The sequence below is a fragment of the Elephantulus edwardii genome, unplaced genomic scaffold, assembly GCF_000299155.1.
Source record: "Elephantulus edwardii isolate Elephantulus edwardi_28Jun2011 unplaced genomic scaffold, EleEdw1.0 scaffold00018, whole genome shotgun sequence".
Lineage (NCBI taxonomy): Eukaryota > Metazoa > Chordata > Mammalia > Macroscelidea > Macroscelididae > Elephantulus > Elephantulus edwardii.
This window is the reverse complement of record NW_006399768.1, coordinates 12,758,958-12,776,246: the sequence shown is the minus strand read 5'-3', so window position 1 is coordinate 12,776,246 and position 17,289 is coordinate 12,758,958.

Here is a 17,289-nt window from a genome sequence, read left to right as displayed (position 1 = left end):
CTCAAGACTGGAAAGCAGTTTATCAGCACATCAAACTGCCTTTGAATAATGATTATGATTATGTTTGTCTTTGATTCAATTGTGACCCAGGCTTAGGTAATATACAACAAAATGTTGCCTAGACGTTATCTTCATGATTGTCCCTATATTTGAGTCTTTGCTGTGACAATACACCTCACTGATTTCTTTTTCATCCCTTCGGCCACCAAAGTCATCAAGCATAAGGATTCAGTAATTGAACCCTCTTGATGACATATCTAAAATATGTGAGTGGAATGATGTTTTAGTATTTCAATGAAAACCATATTGTACATAAGGTTTTCTCAGGCTAATTCTTAGACAGGAAGTTTTGGTGATGTATTCCATAGGGGGCTGTGTTGCTGACACAAAGGCCATGTCTTTCTAGTGATTTGAATCCACCAGTGGCTCTTCAGGAGAAAGATTAGCAGTTTCTCATGTGATTTACAGCTTTGAACACCTAATGGAGGGTTAGCCATAAGTCAGTTCTGATCAGATAATGAGTGAGTTCATTCTCAGAAGCTGAATGTCAGAACTTTCCTCTCAGTCTCTCTTAGTCTGGAAGCTCTGCTAAAATTTTTTCAACACGAATGACAACACTACTGATATTAGAAACACTGGTAGTATAGCTTTTAGAAGTATAGCATCACATAAGCCACCTTGATATAACAAGTTGACTTTCTTAAACTTGTCATATTTTATTCATCCTCTTGAAATAAATAAATTTAAACCATTTAGATTAGCAATGTTTCTCTATACAGTTTAATTAGTGAGAGTTGAAACTCAATAGGACTGCCTTGCTTCACAAATTCCCTTCATTATCTGAGTGCAATCTTGGCATTTCTCTGTGCTTTCTATTGTTGTTAGGAGTCATTGAGCCAACTGAAACTCATTGTGATCCTATGAACAAGAAATATAAACATTGCTCAATCTTGTGACATCTTCATAATATCTAGCATGCTTGAGTCCCTTGTTACAATCACTTTGTCAATTCTTCTTCATTTCTTTCTCCGATTCTATTAGTAAAAAGTATTTTAATTTTCTTCTCTGATAGGTTTTAGCCTTACCCAAGATCCAACTTCATTAGGTTTTATAGGATTGACAAATTTAAGATGTTTTAAATATTACTAGCAAAATCATAAAAATCTGTAGAATATATAGTCTATATTATATATTTAAATTATGTATTTATTTTGTCTGTACATATGATTATGAAATTTAAATGTATATATTTTTTACATTTACCTTTGGTGTTTTTTCAAATAAAGCATCTATTATCCTAAATCAAAATTATATAAAAATAAAAAGTTTGAAATGGAGAAACATCCAGGAAGATCTTAATCCCAGTGATCACTTGTTCACCAGCTCTGAGGCATTTTCATTATCATAATAAATTTTATAATCATTATATAATTATCTATAATTATAATATCATATAACTATAATTATAACTAAATGAACATCTCCTAAGCAACTACAATATGCCAGGGGCTACACATAACAAAAGATATTTTACTTTATTGGCTTTGTCCTGTTTCAGTTTTGGCAGAACTGTTTGCTTCCTTCTAATGCCAAAACTAGTTTTTTTCAGAGTATAAAAGTTCTTTAAAGTTTTCTTCTTCTATACCTACTTTGTATACTTTACAAGGTTATGAAAATATCTTTAAAAGCCCATTAAAAAAATTAGGAGAGGAGCCATCATTCTTATCTAATTTATAAGAAAAAATCCCCAAGGTATTTATTTTTATAGGAACCCTAGTAAATGTCCTATTAAACTGCTTTTGAAATTACATAAAGAGAGAAGAATAAAAGCTTGGAGGCAAATAGAGTAAGGTTCGAACACTTATATAATGTACTTTGATGAGAGAAATCAAAGGATTACAGATTTAATCACATGGAGAACTTTAAAGTCTAATTATAAGAGCCCATCATCTGATGCTGAAGGCCAGAAAACTAATTCTTCCTCATAAATGTAACTGAATTGAAAATAATTTTGTAGATGTGTCATCTGAGTTTCATGGAAAGCAGAGTTGTCTCAACCCTTTGCTCAATTTACTTTGTTGGCTAAAGTCTGCAGGAATATAAAATAAATTTCAAAATGCACCAATTAAATTCTTTAGTGCATTTTCAAAAGGGAAAAACTTCCGACCTAAGTAAATTATGATCAGTAACGTTATACACACACACACACACACACACACACACACACACACACACGCCACCCCACACACATAAACAATCAGGTAGGTAAGACTAGTAAGCCTAGTATATTCTGGTTAAATGACCTTAAAGATATTTATAGAGAATAAATTACAAAGTACTTTTTTCCCCCTGAAAGATAACAAGTTTATTTTGTAGTTAAAATATATAGATAACTAAGGGAAAAATGCATCAATAATGTGGTAAGAATAAATAAATCCTAACTTAATGTGGAAATGTGCATAAGGAAGACAACGGTTATGTGGATTTATTTCATACAATCATAGAATTAATAAATGGCATAGTAGAAATATTTCTTCATATTTATGGAAATTATCTCTGTATTGTTAAAAAAACTGAGATACTTATGAAACCCGAAGGCAGAAATAAGTTAACAAGGGATGTTGATGTTGTTGTTAAGTGCCATCAAGTTGACTGTGACTCATAGCAACTCTACAAGGAATACTAGCTATAAATAAGGTTCATGTATATGAAAGCGAGATCACTTACAGAAAAATCATGGCTACAAGATTCCACTCATAGCACCTCTCTAGGAGGGTGCTTCTAAGGCTGTAAATCAAATGAAAGGAGTTTTTCCCTTGAAGCCATTGGTGGAGCTATACCATCAAAGCTTTATCTGTAGGTTTATATATGCCTGTATTTTTATCTCTATTTTTTCTGTATATTCAGATTTCTATTTCTCCATCCATCTATCTGAGAGAGAGGACAGAAATTTTTTACCTGCTGTGGATTTGTTTCTGACTAACGATAACTGAATGGTTACAGGAAAACTATTCTACTTAGGATTCTCAAAAGCTGTTAACTTTTCAGAAGGAACTTCCAAACCCACTTGGTGAGCTCCAAACTTCAAGTCTTCCAATAGTCTTTCCTCTATTTAAAACAACAGTCTTCCTTTTTCTATTCTTTTTTTCCCCTTTGAAATCTATTGCAACTTCATAAATATTGCCTGCCACATATTAAAAGACGTTTAAGAAGATACTCTTTTAATTATTTATACCACCCAGTGATTGCATAGCTTTCAACCGGCATGTAAGTCATTCCAAAGTTACATTCTGATCATTACTTTAAATTTGTTTTATGTTTCCACAAAACTTTAAGTCCTTTCCAATGGAGTGGTAAAATGTTCTACTGAAAGAATATTTAATTTTTATTTTCATTGAATATATATTTTTAGTATGGCATATGCTTTTATTTTTACAAAATAAAGGTGTAAAGATTAACTATACCAGCTTGTTCCTTGGAGGCAAGGAGCTCCATTTCTTATTCTTTGGGCGTATTTCCAGGAAAAACCAGTTCATAGAGAAGGAATCATGCTTGGAAGTGTAGGGAGTCAGCATAGGGGAAAGACCCTGGATGATATGGATTGACACAGTGACCATGACAATGGGCTTAGTTGTGTCAGAGATGTTGAGACTGACTCAGGATAGGACAAAGTTCAGAACTGTTGTCATAGGGTTGTTATGAGTTGTAGTCAAGGTGATGGCACATAACAACAGAAACAATTATCTTCTGTATTCTGTGTTAAAGTCTACTTGATCTACCATACACATTTTGTGTTCAAATAGGGAGATCTGGTGTCATAGTGGCAAGAAGCTGTTATGCCTAAGACACATAATTTGAGGCCACTATTCACTTCCCAGAAGAAGGATGTGCAATCTCCTCCCATGTGATTAACTGTCTCTGAAAACCTGCCGGAGGGTCAGCTATTGGTCACTTCCAACTCTATAGTATACAACTACACAACAACAACATAGCTAATATTTTAAAATTGTATTTTTGTGATGCTATACTACTTTGCATAATATCTTGGCATACAGTTTCATATGTTTTAAATTATACTGATTTGACTGAACTGTCTTACTTTCCTTTAATTACATTACTGTATCAATGATAAGACAGAAACAAAGACACTATAACTGCTAAAAGAAGAATGAGTAAGAAACAGCAAATATCCTTTGAGAAAAAGAAACTATTAAAAATGGCAAAATAGCTTTTATTTTCACATTGATTGAATTTGGTATACATCCCTGCTCAGGGCAAGGAACCTTCAGGATAGTGATATTTTTTTCTATTGAAAAGCAAATTAACTCTTCTTCTATGATTTATAGTAGACCACCTACATTGTTCCAAAGCCTTCTTTTAAAATTTGCTTCAGGCCTCAACCCTGAGTTAATGGCGCCTTGTAAGGCAGCAGATCTGGCCACTAATAGGGTTGATAATTTTGCTGGAGGAAAAATTCATAAGGAGACAGACCACAAGAATATTTGGCTCCTGGAATGTCTCAAAAAAGTAGCATGGGTTCTGGGAACCCCATATAGAAGTAAAATTACCTTGAGCCATTTTGTTTAATTAAATGGGAGAAATAAATTTAGAAGTTTTGAGACATTTCGCATAAAACAAATTTGCTATGATTGTTCTTGAAAATAAGAAAATAGAAAGACGAAAGAGGAGGTTGTCTAATAGGAAGAAATTAAATACATTATCAAAAGAAAGAAAGGGTAAATATGCTTTTATAGGAAGCATACAAAAATAAGCAAAACTTTAGCTATATCCAGTCAAGGAGAGACCATACCCTTGACTATGTGGCTCAGCTGTGTGGCTCCAAGAATGCCTTTGCCTCTATTTTCCTGGTGTGGAGAAATCCATTCTTCTCTTGTTTTCTGAAAGCAACCTCAGAATAGTTGTGAAATTGATGGAAAACAAACAAAACTTCATCTGCAATAGAGTTGCTCTTCAATCTACCATCTGTTTCTACTGAAAAGGAGCTAATGGAGCACTGTTTGTGGACAATATTACAGAAGAGATAACTTTAATCATTAGATCTCAATGTTAGAAGGTATCTGACAGAACATTATCTTTAAGAAGACTGTTAATGTGATTGGAAATAAGAATGCCCTTAGTGGCTTCATCACTAGGCCAATAGACAACATCAGGATAGATTAAGGAAAGATAGGAATTGTCAATGTTTTAATCTTACTTAGGTCTACAGTCAACAAACTTGGGTCCAGCGCTCACGCAATCAAAATACATGTTACAGAGTTAAACTCAGCAGTTAGGAACCTCTCCAAAGTGCTGGAGAACAAGGATATCAGTTTAAATATTAAGGTATATCTGATCCAAGCCCTGGTATTTTCAGTCTGAGAGTTGAACAGTGAATAAAGATGGTTGAAAAATAATTGATTCTTTAGAAGAGTATGATTATGCCGTGGATTTCCAAGAGGACAAATATATATGTCTTAGTGAGCTCACTGATGCTGCTACTTAGAGGGAAGGATGGCAAAACTTCATTTCACTTAGTTTAAGCATGTTGTTAGGAGGATCCAGGCCTTTGAAAAGGACATTATTCTTGGAAAAGTGGAAGATCAGCGAGTGAGACCCTCAACAAGAGGGATTGACCCCGTAACTATAACAATGGGATCAAGTGTAATGCTGAGTATGAGGATGGCCTAGGATAGTGCAAGGTTCATCTCTCCTTCATAGGGTGGCTATGAGTCATAGCTGCCTCAATGGCACGGAACAACAAGTGGCATAGTTTGTAGGAAGTGGTATTGCTGACCCAAATGCTGTGCCTCTCTTGCTGTTCGAATTCACGAGTGGTTCTGAGGAAAAATTATGAACAATCTCTTGTATGATTTAAAGTCACAAATTCTCAATGGAGGATCATCTACGAGTCAGATAATCTGGATAGCACTAAATAATTTTTTTAGATATTCCCACTAGGAAGATGAAAGAAGCCATTTTTAATACCAAATAGACTTTCATTAACAAAGTCAAAGAAATACATATGATAACCAACGAAGGATGCCCACAAAGAGGTAAACGGCTTCAAGAGTGGATTCTGGAAGCCTCATTCATCACTAAGGGAACCTCTACCTCTCAGCAGAAACCTCATGACATAGAAAATACAGCACTGACATCCAACATAAATATGTTTTTGTTTGTTTGTTTCTTCCTGGATCAATAGGCTTCAAGTAAGAGGTATAGCCTACTTTGTCTGCTAAAATCCTTTCTTTAAGATATGATATGCTACTGTTTACACTAAGAAGAGGGAAGAATGTAAGTCCTTACAAATTTGTTCTTGTTCAAGCATGTCGGTATTACTTATTGATAAAGCTTTTATGTTCCTCTAATTTCTAAAATGTTATTATCAACATTGATTGTCACTCTATTTCAAGATTAAGTAATTTTATAAACATATACTTGAAAGCATAAGGGGCATCCACTTCTGAAATAGTCTGCCTCCAGAATCTCAATGAACTTGGAGAAATGATGAAAGTTATATAAGTGTTCAGGTCTTTCATTCATAGGGTCGCTATGAGTCATTTATGACTCGATGACACTTAACAACAACAACATCAACATAGAGAAAGCTCTATGGGCCTGGTGGATAAAACAACATATGATAATTAACCTGTTCCCCGACAAGAATTAATAACAAGATTGAAAGACATTCTTCATGAATACTTGATAACACTGAGATTAGTGGACAATGAATGATCCTATGCCTAGAAATACTACTATAATTTTAATTTACTTGCTTTGGTGTCTAATTGGCATATGTTGAGAAACTCTTTCAGAAAGTAATTCATTCTACCTGAACTATTCAAAATGTTGAACATATGTCATCTCATCCCATTTCCAGTATTCATCCCTTAGAGTAACTTCAAAATATTGACAGACATTGAAATGTTTCTGGACTTAAGATCACTCACCATATACTAGAAGACATATTCTTTCATTGCTGATTCTGTTTAGAGACCATTTCTAACACTGTAGTGTCATTCATTAAATAAAACTGGGGGTTTTTTGTATCAAGATACACTGAAGGCATTGGGGGGGAAAGTCCCCAGGAATTGATGGGATGTGGATTGACATCCTTCAACAAACTTGTGTAGTCATGGATTTGCTCATTAAGCTCTTTCAAGAAATTTGAAAGATAATTACCAGGTTAACTGACTGGATGAGATCCATATTTGTTGCCATTCTCAAGAAGGGTAATCACACAGCATGTGAGAATTATTTGACAACATCACTAATGCTGTCTGCAAGTAAAATTTTGCTGCAGATGGTTCAAAATTGGCTACAAGAGTACATAAACCAGAACCTGTCAGAACTCTAAGCTAAATTTAGGAGAAAATACCATGATATCATGATATCAAAGATATCATGACTAATATCAGGAGGATCTCATCAGAAATCAGAGAATAAGAGAAGAAAGTCTATTTGTGTTTCATTGATTATTCAAAGATATTTGATTGTGTGAATCATAACAAATTATGTCTAACATTGAGAAGAACAGAGTCTCAGATATATAAGTATGATGATGTGAAACCTAGACCTAAATCAAGAAGTAGTTGACTATATAGAGCACAAGAACAATTCATGGTTTAAAATGGAGAAACGTGTACATCAGAACTGTCTTTTTTATACCTACTCAATATGTTTGACAAGGAAAAAAATTAGGAAGCTGGATTTTTATGAAAAAGAATGTGTCATCAAATCACAGGAAGAATCATCATGAACCTGCGTCATGCATAATATATAACCTTGCTTGCTGAGAGAAGGACTTGAAGCATTTGCTGCATAATATCAAAGATTACAGTTTTCACTATGGATTACATTTCAACATCAGGAAAACAATAATTCTCACCAGTGGGCCAATATGCAATATCATAATAGATGAAAAAAAGATTCAAGTTAGCAATTATTTCCCCTTAATAGGATCCACAATCAATAATCATGGTGCCAGCAATTAAGAAATGAGAGGAGAAAAACTGGATGAAATATGTTTACAGCATAGAAGTCTATGGGGGAGAGAATAGTCTAAAAGTATTATATTTTAGGGCATTATTTTTATTGTAGGAGTATGCAATGAGGGTTGCAGAGTGGATTATATTTGGGGATAGGGGGTGGGGTTTGGGGAGGTGCGGGGGGATCGTGTACCAATGAGGGAGTTTTTCTTTTGCTTTTCAAGGAGTGGAGCAAACGGGGGGGGGGGGGTGTGTGGGGAGAAGGGTGCAACAATGAATGAATGGAATTCCAAAATCTCTGTAGATGTTCATTGAAATGAAAAATAAACAAACTAAATTAATTTTAAAAAAAGAAAGAAATTAGAGGAAAAAAATATGTTGCACTGGAAAAATTTGCTTTCAAGTACCCTTCCAAAGCACTGAGGAGCAAAGTCTTCAAATTATACACTTGTTGTTATTTTGTACCATAGAGTCAGAACCTATCCATAGCTGACCCTCTGGCAGGTCTTCAGAGGTAGCTAATTGCATGGGAGGAGATTGCTCATCTTTGTCCCATGGTGCATCTGGTGGTCTTTAGCTTCATGCCTTTGGGATTGTGGAGGTTCTTGTGAGCCACCAGAGCTCTCTGTTTAAAGAGTAAGGAAAGGTGCATTTGGTTCAAGCCATTGGACATTTCAATCACATCCTATGCACCTGAGAGCTAGACAGTTGATAAGGAGAACAGAAGAGAATTGATACTTTTGAGTTTTGGTGTTGGATAAGAGTACCGAATACTCCATGAACTGCCAAAAGAGCAAACAAGTTTGTCTTGGAGAAAATACAAGTAGGGTGCTCCTTAGAGGCAAGGGTGGTAAAACTTTGTCTCACATATTTTGGGTATGTCCTAAGAGGAGGCCAATCCTTAGAAAAAGACATAATGCTGTAAAGGTAAAGGGTCAGAGAAAGAGACAGAAACTTTCAAAAAGAGATTAACACAGTGACTCTAACAATAGGCTTGAGTATATCAGAGATAATGGGATGGCACAAGATAAAACAAAGTCTTAAATTCATTGTTCATAGGTTGCTATGTGGGACTGCAGCCTCAGTGACACCTAACAACAACACTGGGTCATATAAAAGGAGATCTGATGACATAATGGAGTGTGTTGTTATGTGTTGTCAAGTTGAGTACCACCCATAACGACATTATGAATAACACATCTGAACTCTGTCACAGCCTGTGCCATTCTCACAATTTCTGACTGTTCTACATAGGGTCACTATGAGTCACAGGTGACGAGACAGCACATAACTACAGAAACAAGAGTTCATTGCACCAGTAACTGTGTCAATCCACCTGGTTGAGGGTCTTCCTATCTTTCACTGACCCTCCCCCTTTCCAAGCGTGATGTTCCTCTCTGTGGAAGAGTCTCTCCTAGCAACATGCTAAAAGTATGTGAGAAGGTTTATTGTATTTGCCTTCAAAGAGAACTCTGGCTGAACTTTTCTCCAAGATACATTTTTTATGGTTCCTTTGAAAGTCCATAAAACATTCAGCACCCCTCTCCAACACCACAGTTCAAAGGTATCGTTCTTCTTCTATCACCCTTATTCATTCTCCAGCGCTCAAATGCATAGCAAGTGATAGGAAAGACCATGGCCTGAGTTAGGCTCATCTTAGTCCTCAAACTGACATCATTGTTTATCAATAGCTCCCTGACAATAAACTTCACCAGTGCAGTACATCTCCTGGTTTACCAATTATTGATACCAAGAGTGTTGATTGTCGATCCAAGTAAGGCAAAGTCATTGACAACTTCTATCTTTTCTCCATCCATTATTTTGTTTCTTCTCAGCCCAGTGGCAAAAATTCTTGTTTTCTTGGTGTTAAGATGCAATTCATATTGAAAGCTATATTCTTTGATCTTGTACAACAAGTACTTCAAGTTCTCATCACATTCAGCAAGCAAGGTTATGTCATCTGCATAATGAAGTTATTGATGAGGGTTCTTTCAAACTTGATATCACATTTTTATTCATAGATTCAAGCTTCTCAAATAATTTTCTTAGCATATAAATTGAATAACTAGGGAGAGAAGATATAACCCTGATGCACTCCTTTCCTAATTTTAAAGCATGTAGTGTTGCCTTGCTCTGATGCACAATCAACTGTTCTGGGATTCAAACATAAACAATCTTCCCAGTATCCTGGAAAACCTACAACCAGGAGAAGATAACATAGATGAATGGGATCTTCTAAGACTCAAATCCCTATGCACATCCAAAAACTTCTCCAGTAGGGTAAAAAGGGAAGCCACTGACTGGGAAAAAGTATTCGGTAATAACATATCAGATAAGGGACTTATATCCAAAATTTATTAAATACTTGAGCACCACAAGATAAGGTAAAGAATCCAATAGAAAAATGGGCACAGGATATGAGCAGGCACTTCACTGAAGACGACATTCAGATGGCTAACAAGCACATGAAGAAATGCTCAAAATCCCTAGCCCTAAGAGAGATGCAAATTAAAACAACTATGAGATATCATCTCACCCCAGTCAAAATAGCAAAACTTAACAGAACAGCAAGCAATAAATGCTGGCGAGGTTGTGGAGAAACTGGAACCCTTATTCACTGTTAGTGGGAGTGTAAAATGGTACAACCCCTGTGGAAAGCAGTATGGCACTTTCTCAAAAAGTTGCAAATAGAGATACCATTTGACCCCGCAATACCACTACTGGGAATATACCCAGAAGAGACCATAACTGACACCCAAGCAGATATATGCACACCATGCTTATTGCAGCTTTGTTCACAATAGCAAGGAGTTGGAAACAACCTAAGTGCCCATCAACAAACGAATGGCTAGAGAAGCTGTGGTATATTCGCACAATGGAATACTATGCTGCATTAAAAAACAAGGAACTCATGCAATATTACTCAAAATGGTTGACTCTGGAGAACATTATGCTGAGTGAAATGTCCCAGTCACAAAGGGACAACTATTGCATGGTGCCACTGTTGTAGAATGGGACTGTCCTTGGGGTTGGGGAGAGACTAAGTAAGATGGGTTCAATAATGTATGCTGCTCTGAAACAGAGAAGGGAGAAAACTGTTTAAAAGAGATATGTGATTAGGTATTTCTGTCATGACAGGAGTCTAGAGCGATGGCTACATGGTGAAGTGGACCTGGGGGAGGGTTTGTAAAATAATGAAAGAATCTTTTCTTTTACTTTTCCAAGAGGGTAATGTCTGGTGGCGGGGAGCCTTGGGAGGGGACAAATCTACGACAATGAATGAATGGAAATCCAAAGCCTCTGTAACTTTTCACTGAAATTAATAACAAATTTAAATTTAAAAAAATAAGTTAGAGTAAGGATGGCAATGGAACCACCTTACCTCTGTAACTTGATTTGTGCCACTATTAGATCCTCTACTCAAAATCTTATTGCTTTTTAATTTTTGACTCATGCACTCTTAATTTGTTAGTTAAATTTGTATCTTCTAGGCTGCAACACTTCCATGATACATGTTCAAGGATATGAATATGTACGGCTAAGCACAATTGATAATAGTGCATCTAAATTCCAAGATCAATCTCCATAATAGTCTATGTGTTTCCTACTGCCAAAGGGGCCCTTTAGAGTAGTGAGAGAAGATCTTCACCCTGAAACCCTTTTCAGCAGGAATTAGCTAAGAGAATACGCCAACCACTTTTCCTTATGAATCAGGGTGAAGTCTATCTCAGGAAGGAGTGATAGGGAATAGCAAGGGACACACTGACAAAAGAGATTGATCAGAACTGGCTTTGACAAGCACTGTGGCAATTGGACAATTAAAACAGACATTGGGGGGAAGAAGAACAAACTGGGGAGGAGGGTGGAGAAAATACTGCAACAATGAATGAATGAAAACCCAAAATCTCTGTAAATGTTCATTAAAACTAATAAAATTTAATTTAAAAAAACTTTCAAAATAAACCAGTATAAAATACTAAAAAAAAAGTAGTAAAGAGTCTACTTAACAAAAGTAGATAGTTCATCTGCAGAAGAGATAAAGCAAAGACAGTATCTCACATGATAAACATGAATTAGTTCAAGATGGATCAAAGAGGCAAATATAATATCTAAAACCATGTTGGTCTTGTTGATGTTGTTGTTATCAGTCACTGTGTTGACCATGACTCATAACAAACCAATAAACGATAGCTCCAAACCTTCCTTTATCCTGTCTCTGACACACTTGCCCTCATTAACCAAATGATTTTCAATCTATATCTTCCATGGTCTTCCTTTTCTACTACATTAACTCTCCATCTTTCCAAACATGATGTCTTTCTCCAAGGATTAGTCCTTCCTGGAAACAAGTCCAAAATATGCAAGAAGGAATTTAAAAATCCTTGCCTTTAAGGAGTTCCTTGACTTCACCTTTTTCCGTGCAGACCTGTTTGCTCTCTTAGCAGCCCATGGCATGTCCAGTGCTCTTCTCCAGCACCACAGACCAAACATCATTTCTTCTTATATCATCCTTGGTCATTTTCTGGCTTTCTGATGCATAGCATGTAATTGAGGTACTATGGCTTGGATTTGGTGTACCGTACCTCTAGACTGACATCATTGTTATTTAGTATTCTAGAGAGGTCCCAGATAGCAGATTTTCCTAGTGTAACTCTTCTTTTGATTGTCTGACTGCTGATGCCAAGACTGCTGAATGTGAATCCAAAAAGATGAACTTGTTCACTTGGCCTAATGCTCTCCAGTCTCTCACAAGTAATTTTCAAAATCATTGCTTCTGAGTGCTACATAGTATTACATTATGTGAATGTCCACAATTTCTCAATCCATACATTTATGATTAGACATTTGGGCTGTTTCCATGTTCTTGTGATAGTAAATAATGCTGCTATGAACACCAGTGTACAAAATTCCATATGTGTCTCAGTTCTAATTTCCTTGAGGTATATTCTGAGTAGTGGAGAAGTTGGGTCATGAGGATGGGAAACCAAAATGAAAAAAAAAAGTATATATCAAGAAAGGCTGATTTTCTGAATAAAAATTGTTAGTATTATTCTTAAATGTGCTAAAAACAGTTGAAATTATTAGCAATCTCTATCTCTTCTCCATTTATCATGATGCTGACAATTGGCCTAATAGTAAGAATCTTTTATTTTCTTGATGTTGAGATTTAATCAATATTGAATACTGTAGTCCATCTCCAGAAAGTGCTTCAGACATTCCTCAATTTCAGCAAGCAAGGTTGTGTCATTTGCATAACACAGGCTGTTGATAAGTTTCCCTCCAATCGTGATTCCAGAATGCTGTTTTCCTTCCTCAAAAAGAAAAGCCTCTCCATTGATCTGTTCCATATATTGGTTGACACAAGCTCCTTACTTGATTTTGATCCATACAATGTTTCTCTTCTCTGTTCTGATAACTGAACGCTGGTACAAGTATAGTTTTTGCAGGAGCACAATCAAATATTTTGGTTTTCCCATTCTTCTCAAGGTTGGCCACATTTTTTCTGAGCCACACAGTCCAATACCTTTGTATAGTCAACAAAACACAAATAGACATTCTGGTACTCTTTTCTGTGAGCCACGATACATTTGACATTGTCAGTGATATCCCTAGAGCCACGGCCTCTTCTAAACCAAGCTTGTTTTTCTGGAAGTTCTCTGTGGATGTACTGTTGGAATCATTTTTGGATAATCTTCAGTAAGATTTTTCTTGAGTGTTATTAGTGATATTGTTCAATAATTTATCTGATCTTCTATAGGGTTTCCAAAACTGTAATTAAACAAAAGGACGCTGTTCACCTATCTCACTTGCATCAACTGATAGATTGAAACTACCAGAGAGACATAGTTCTTGGGTGTGCAGTGAAATTTTCTACTAAATATAGCATTAGATTTCCTTATATTATTCCTATTATTGTTACATTTTTTTCTTTTTTACATATTTTTTATTGGGAAAAACATATTGGGGGTACAAGGAGGTGAGGGTTGGGGGCAGAAGGGTGAGGATGGGCCAAGATGCAGTTGCAGAGCTGCACAGTTTGGTCGGTGGGGGGAGCAGGTGAAGGAAATGATGAGGGTCCAGTGGGGACCAGATGGTACAGAGGAATGACAAGCATTTTCCAATAGTAATTAAACCAACTGCCTTATTGATTTGGGAATTGGATGCAGACTCTCTGGCTTCTTCATGCTGAAGAGGGGTGTATAAGTAAAGGGGGGAAGGGAGGATGCTTTATCACCTTACTGGTGGTCTTGGGTTAAAGCTGCTTGTCTTCTTGCTCTGTTAGAAGATATTTTCCTGTCATTTGCTCCCCTCTGGACTGCAAAGTGTTTTCCCAGGTGGGTCCAGTGGGGACGGCTGGTTGAACCCAGAGGCTCCATCCTCCTTTGCTTCCTTAGCTGTCAGTTGTATTTCCTTTTTGTCACTGGCACTGGGTTCAGGGTCAATTCTGGAGTAAAACTCAGAGTTAAGGTTACCTGTAGGAAAGGGAGCGAACCTAGAGAGAACAAACTTGTGAGTTACAAATAGAAGGGCTTTGAGGGTGTTGCTTTCAGGTATACTGGGGTGGGGGAGAGGGAGGCAGAAGGTGGCCTAGATAAAATTCTCTGGATACCCTAGGGATTCTTTTTTTTTTCTTCTCCTTCCCCACCCAGGGGTCAGATGGCACAATCTGGGGTCTGAGGAGGTCACCCTGAGGGCTGCGACGGCTCGCCCCGAGCAGTGGGCCAAGCGTAGCCCACCCTGGGCAGAAGGCCATGACGGCTCGCCCCAGGCAGGGGGCCGAGGGCAGCCCGCCCTGGGCAGAGGGCTGCGGCGGCTCGCCCCAAGCCAGGGGCCGAGGGCAGCCCATCTCGAGCAGGGCAACACTCCCCAGGAGCTGGCTGGTATACTCCGCCTCCAATTGCCCCTACCCCAGTCTGGTCCTGTCGCCTGACTGAGGACTTTGTGGTCAGGGACAGTGTTTCCAATTCCAGCACTGCCACTCCCCCCCCCATAAGTGGTCATACTATATTTTGAAGTAGTTGTCACTGCCCTCCCCTTTATATATGATAAAGGGAACCTGAGAATTTTGAACAGATTCCCCCAGGTCTAACCATCTTTTGGCAGAAGCATTCAACAGAACAAAATATGTGGTGCATTTAGGATGGCGGAAGGTCATCAGACTCACAGTGACTTTCAGCAATCCATTGCATAGGCAATCGTCCTCTTTGGTCTGTCCAATGCATAGGTAATTGTCCTCTTTGGCCTTTCCAATGCATAGGTAATCATCTTCTTTGGCCTGTCCAAGGAAACCCAAACCTGCACATGGCGGGCATGCATCCCATCCCCCACCTCTTACGCAGGCGCCAGCGGGTTGGGTGCCCCCCCCCAGCGCAGGAGGCCTGCAGGAGGCGTGCAGCCCCCCCCAGCATGGGCAGCCGTTGGGGGCACTCCCCCCACCCCTCCACACGGGCGCTCGGCGGGTGTGCAGCGCCTCTTGTGCGGGCAGCCAGAGGCACCCGTTTCCCCCACAGCCGCCATCCTGGCTCCAAGAATTCTCTCTAGTACAAGACCACCTTGCGGCAGTGTGGTGGCTTCACTGTACCAGTCTTGAGGAGGGCCAGTGGCCAGCATCCATCCTGGGTGAGGGAATCCATTCATTCAGGCTATTGAAGCCTCATGGAGCTGCAGCAGCTGTTCAGTGCAGCACGGGCTGGGGGTGGGGGGGGGAGCCACGAGACTCACCCATTTCTCCTAGGGAATCCTTGAATTCCTGTTGTTGAGTTTTAATCTTCACTGAGGGCCAGTCATCAACTGTTTAAGTGTTCAATTATCAATAAGCCGAAGTCTGTGGAAGGCCATAATGGCCCTGCTTTAAGTGGTTCACTACTGCCGCAGCTCACCACACTGTCTCTGCCTCTGCTGCATCTTGGATCTCTATTGTTACATTTTATAGAGTCAGAACAGACTCTTGGTTGACCCTCCAATGGTTTTTCAGAGCTATTTATGTTGTTATTGTACCATCTAAGTGTAACTGACCCATAGCTGACCCTCCGGCAGATTTTCATACTCAATAAATTGAGTGGGATGAAGTTGCCTATTGTTCTCCAGCAGAGCCACTGGTGAATTCAAGCTGTGTATTACTGGCAGTATCAGGATAGATGGAGAAGATATTGAGGTAGTTAACAGCTTCAGCATGATAGCCTTAACAATCAACAATGAAATGTTAAGATGTATGATATATAAATTATTACTAGATATTGTAGATCTTGAAAATGTGTAATCAGCCTTGAAGATAGTACTGATCAGAAAGGGAAGATTTGCTCTGGATAAATACTTCTTGTAACCAGTAGAACTTACTTTAAAGCATAAAGCTCAGCCTAGGAGAGGATAAGGGCTCACCCAGTACTCTGAGGGGATTTATATTTATAGACTTTCCTTAGACTTTAGAAAAGATGTATATTTGGAAGAGAGGACGGAAGGAAATTGAACCTTTTAAAACTAGAAAAATATTTTGGTTCCCACTCTAGGGTAAGTTTGATACTTATCAGAGTCCCTTTCTAGGACTTGATGGTAGGTAAAGGGAGCTGGTTCATATGCCCACTCCAGAGTGGAATTAGGAGGCATGCCACAATGAAGAGACAGGTTGAGTTAGGACTTGTTCCAGTAGCATCATTAACCTGTTGTTAGGTGCTATTGCGTTGAGTATGAACTGCTTGTGTTAATTGTTATACCCTCATTGAAAACATGATAAAATATGTTTTATTAAAAATGAATATTAAATACTTACATTGTGCTAATTCTGTGATATTTTTACATCATCTTATAAATAAGTTGTGTTGTTATTCTCATTTTAGTAAAGTGAAGTTTAATATACAAATTGCTGTATAGTATAAGACATCAGAATACTGACATGGAAGCCAAATATGCTACATTTACAAAGATGTCATTCAGAGAAAATATTGTATCAATTATATTTCTTTTATTATTTTATAAACAACATATCAAGACAAAAGTTCTCACCACTGGACCAATTAGGAAGCACCATGATAGATGGAGAAGAGATTGAAATTGTTAATGATTTCCACTTGCTCAGACTCACAATCAACATTCCTGGTACCAGCAGTCAAGAAATCAAGACTGATTGCTCTGGGGAAAGCTGCTCTCAAGGACTTTTCCAAATTGCTAGAGAGCAACGACATCAGTCTGAAGACTAAGGTGAACCTGATTCAGTCCATAGTCTTCACAACTGTTTGCTATGCATCAGAGAGATGGACAATGTCTAGGTTTTACAGAAGAATTGATGCCTTTGAGTTGTGGTACT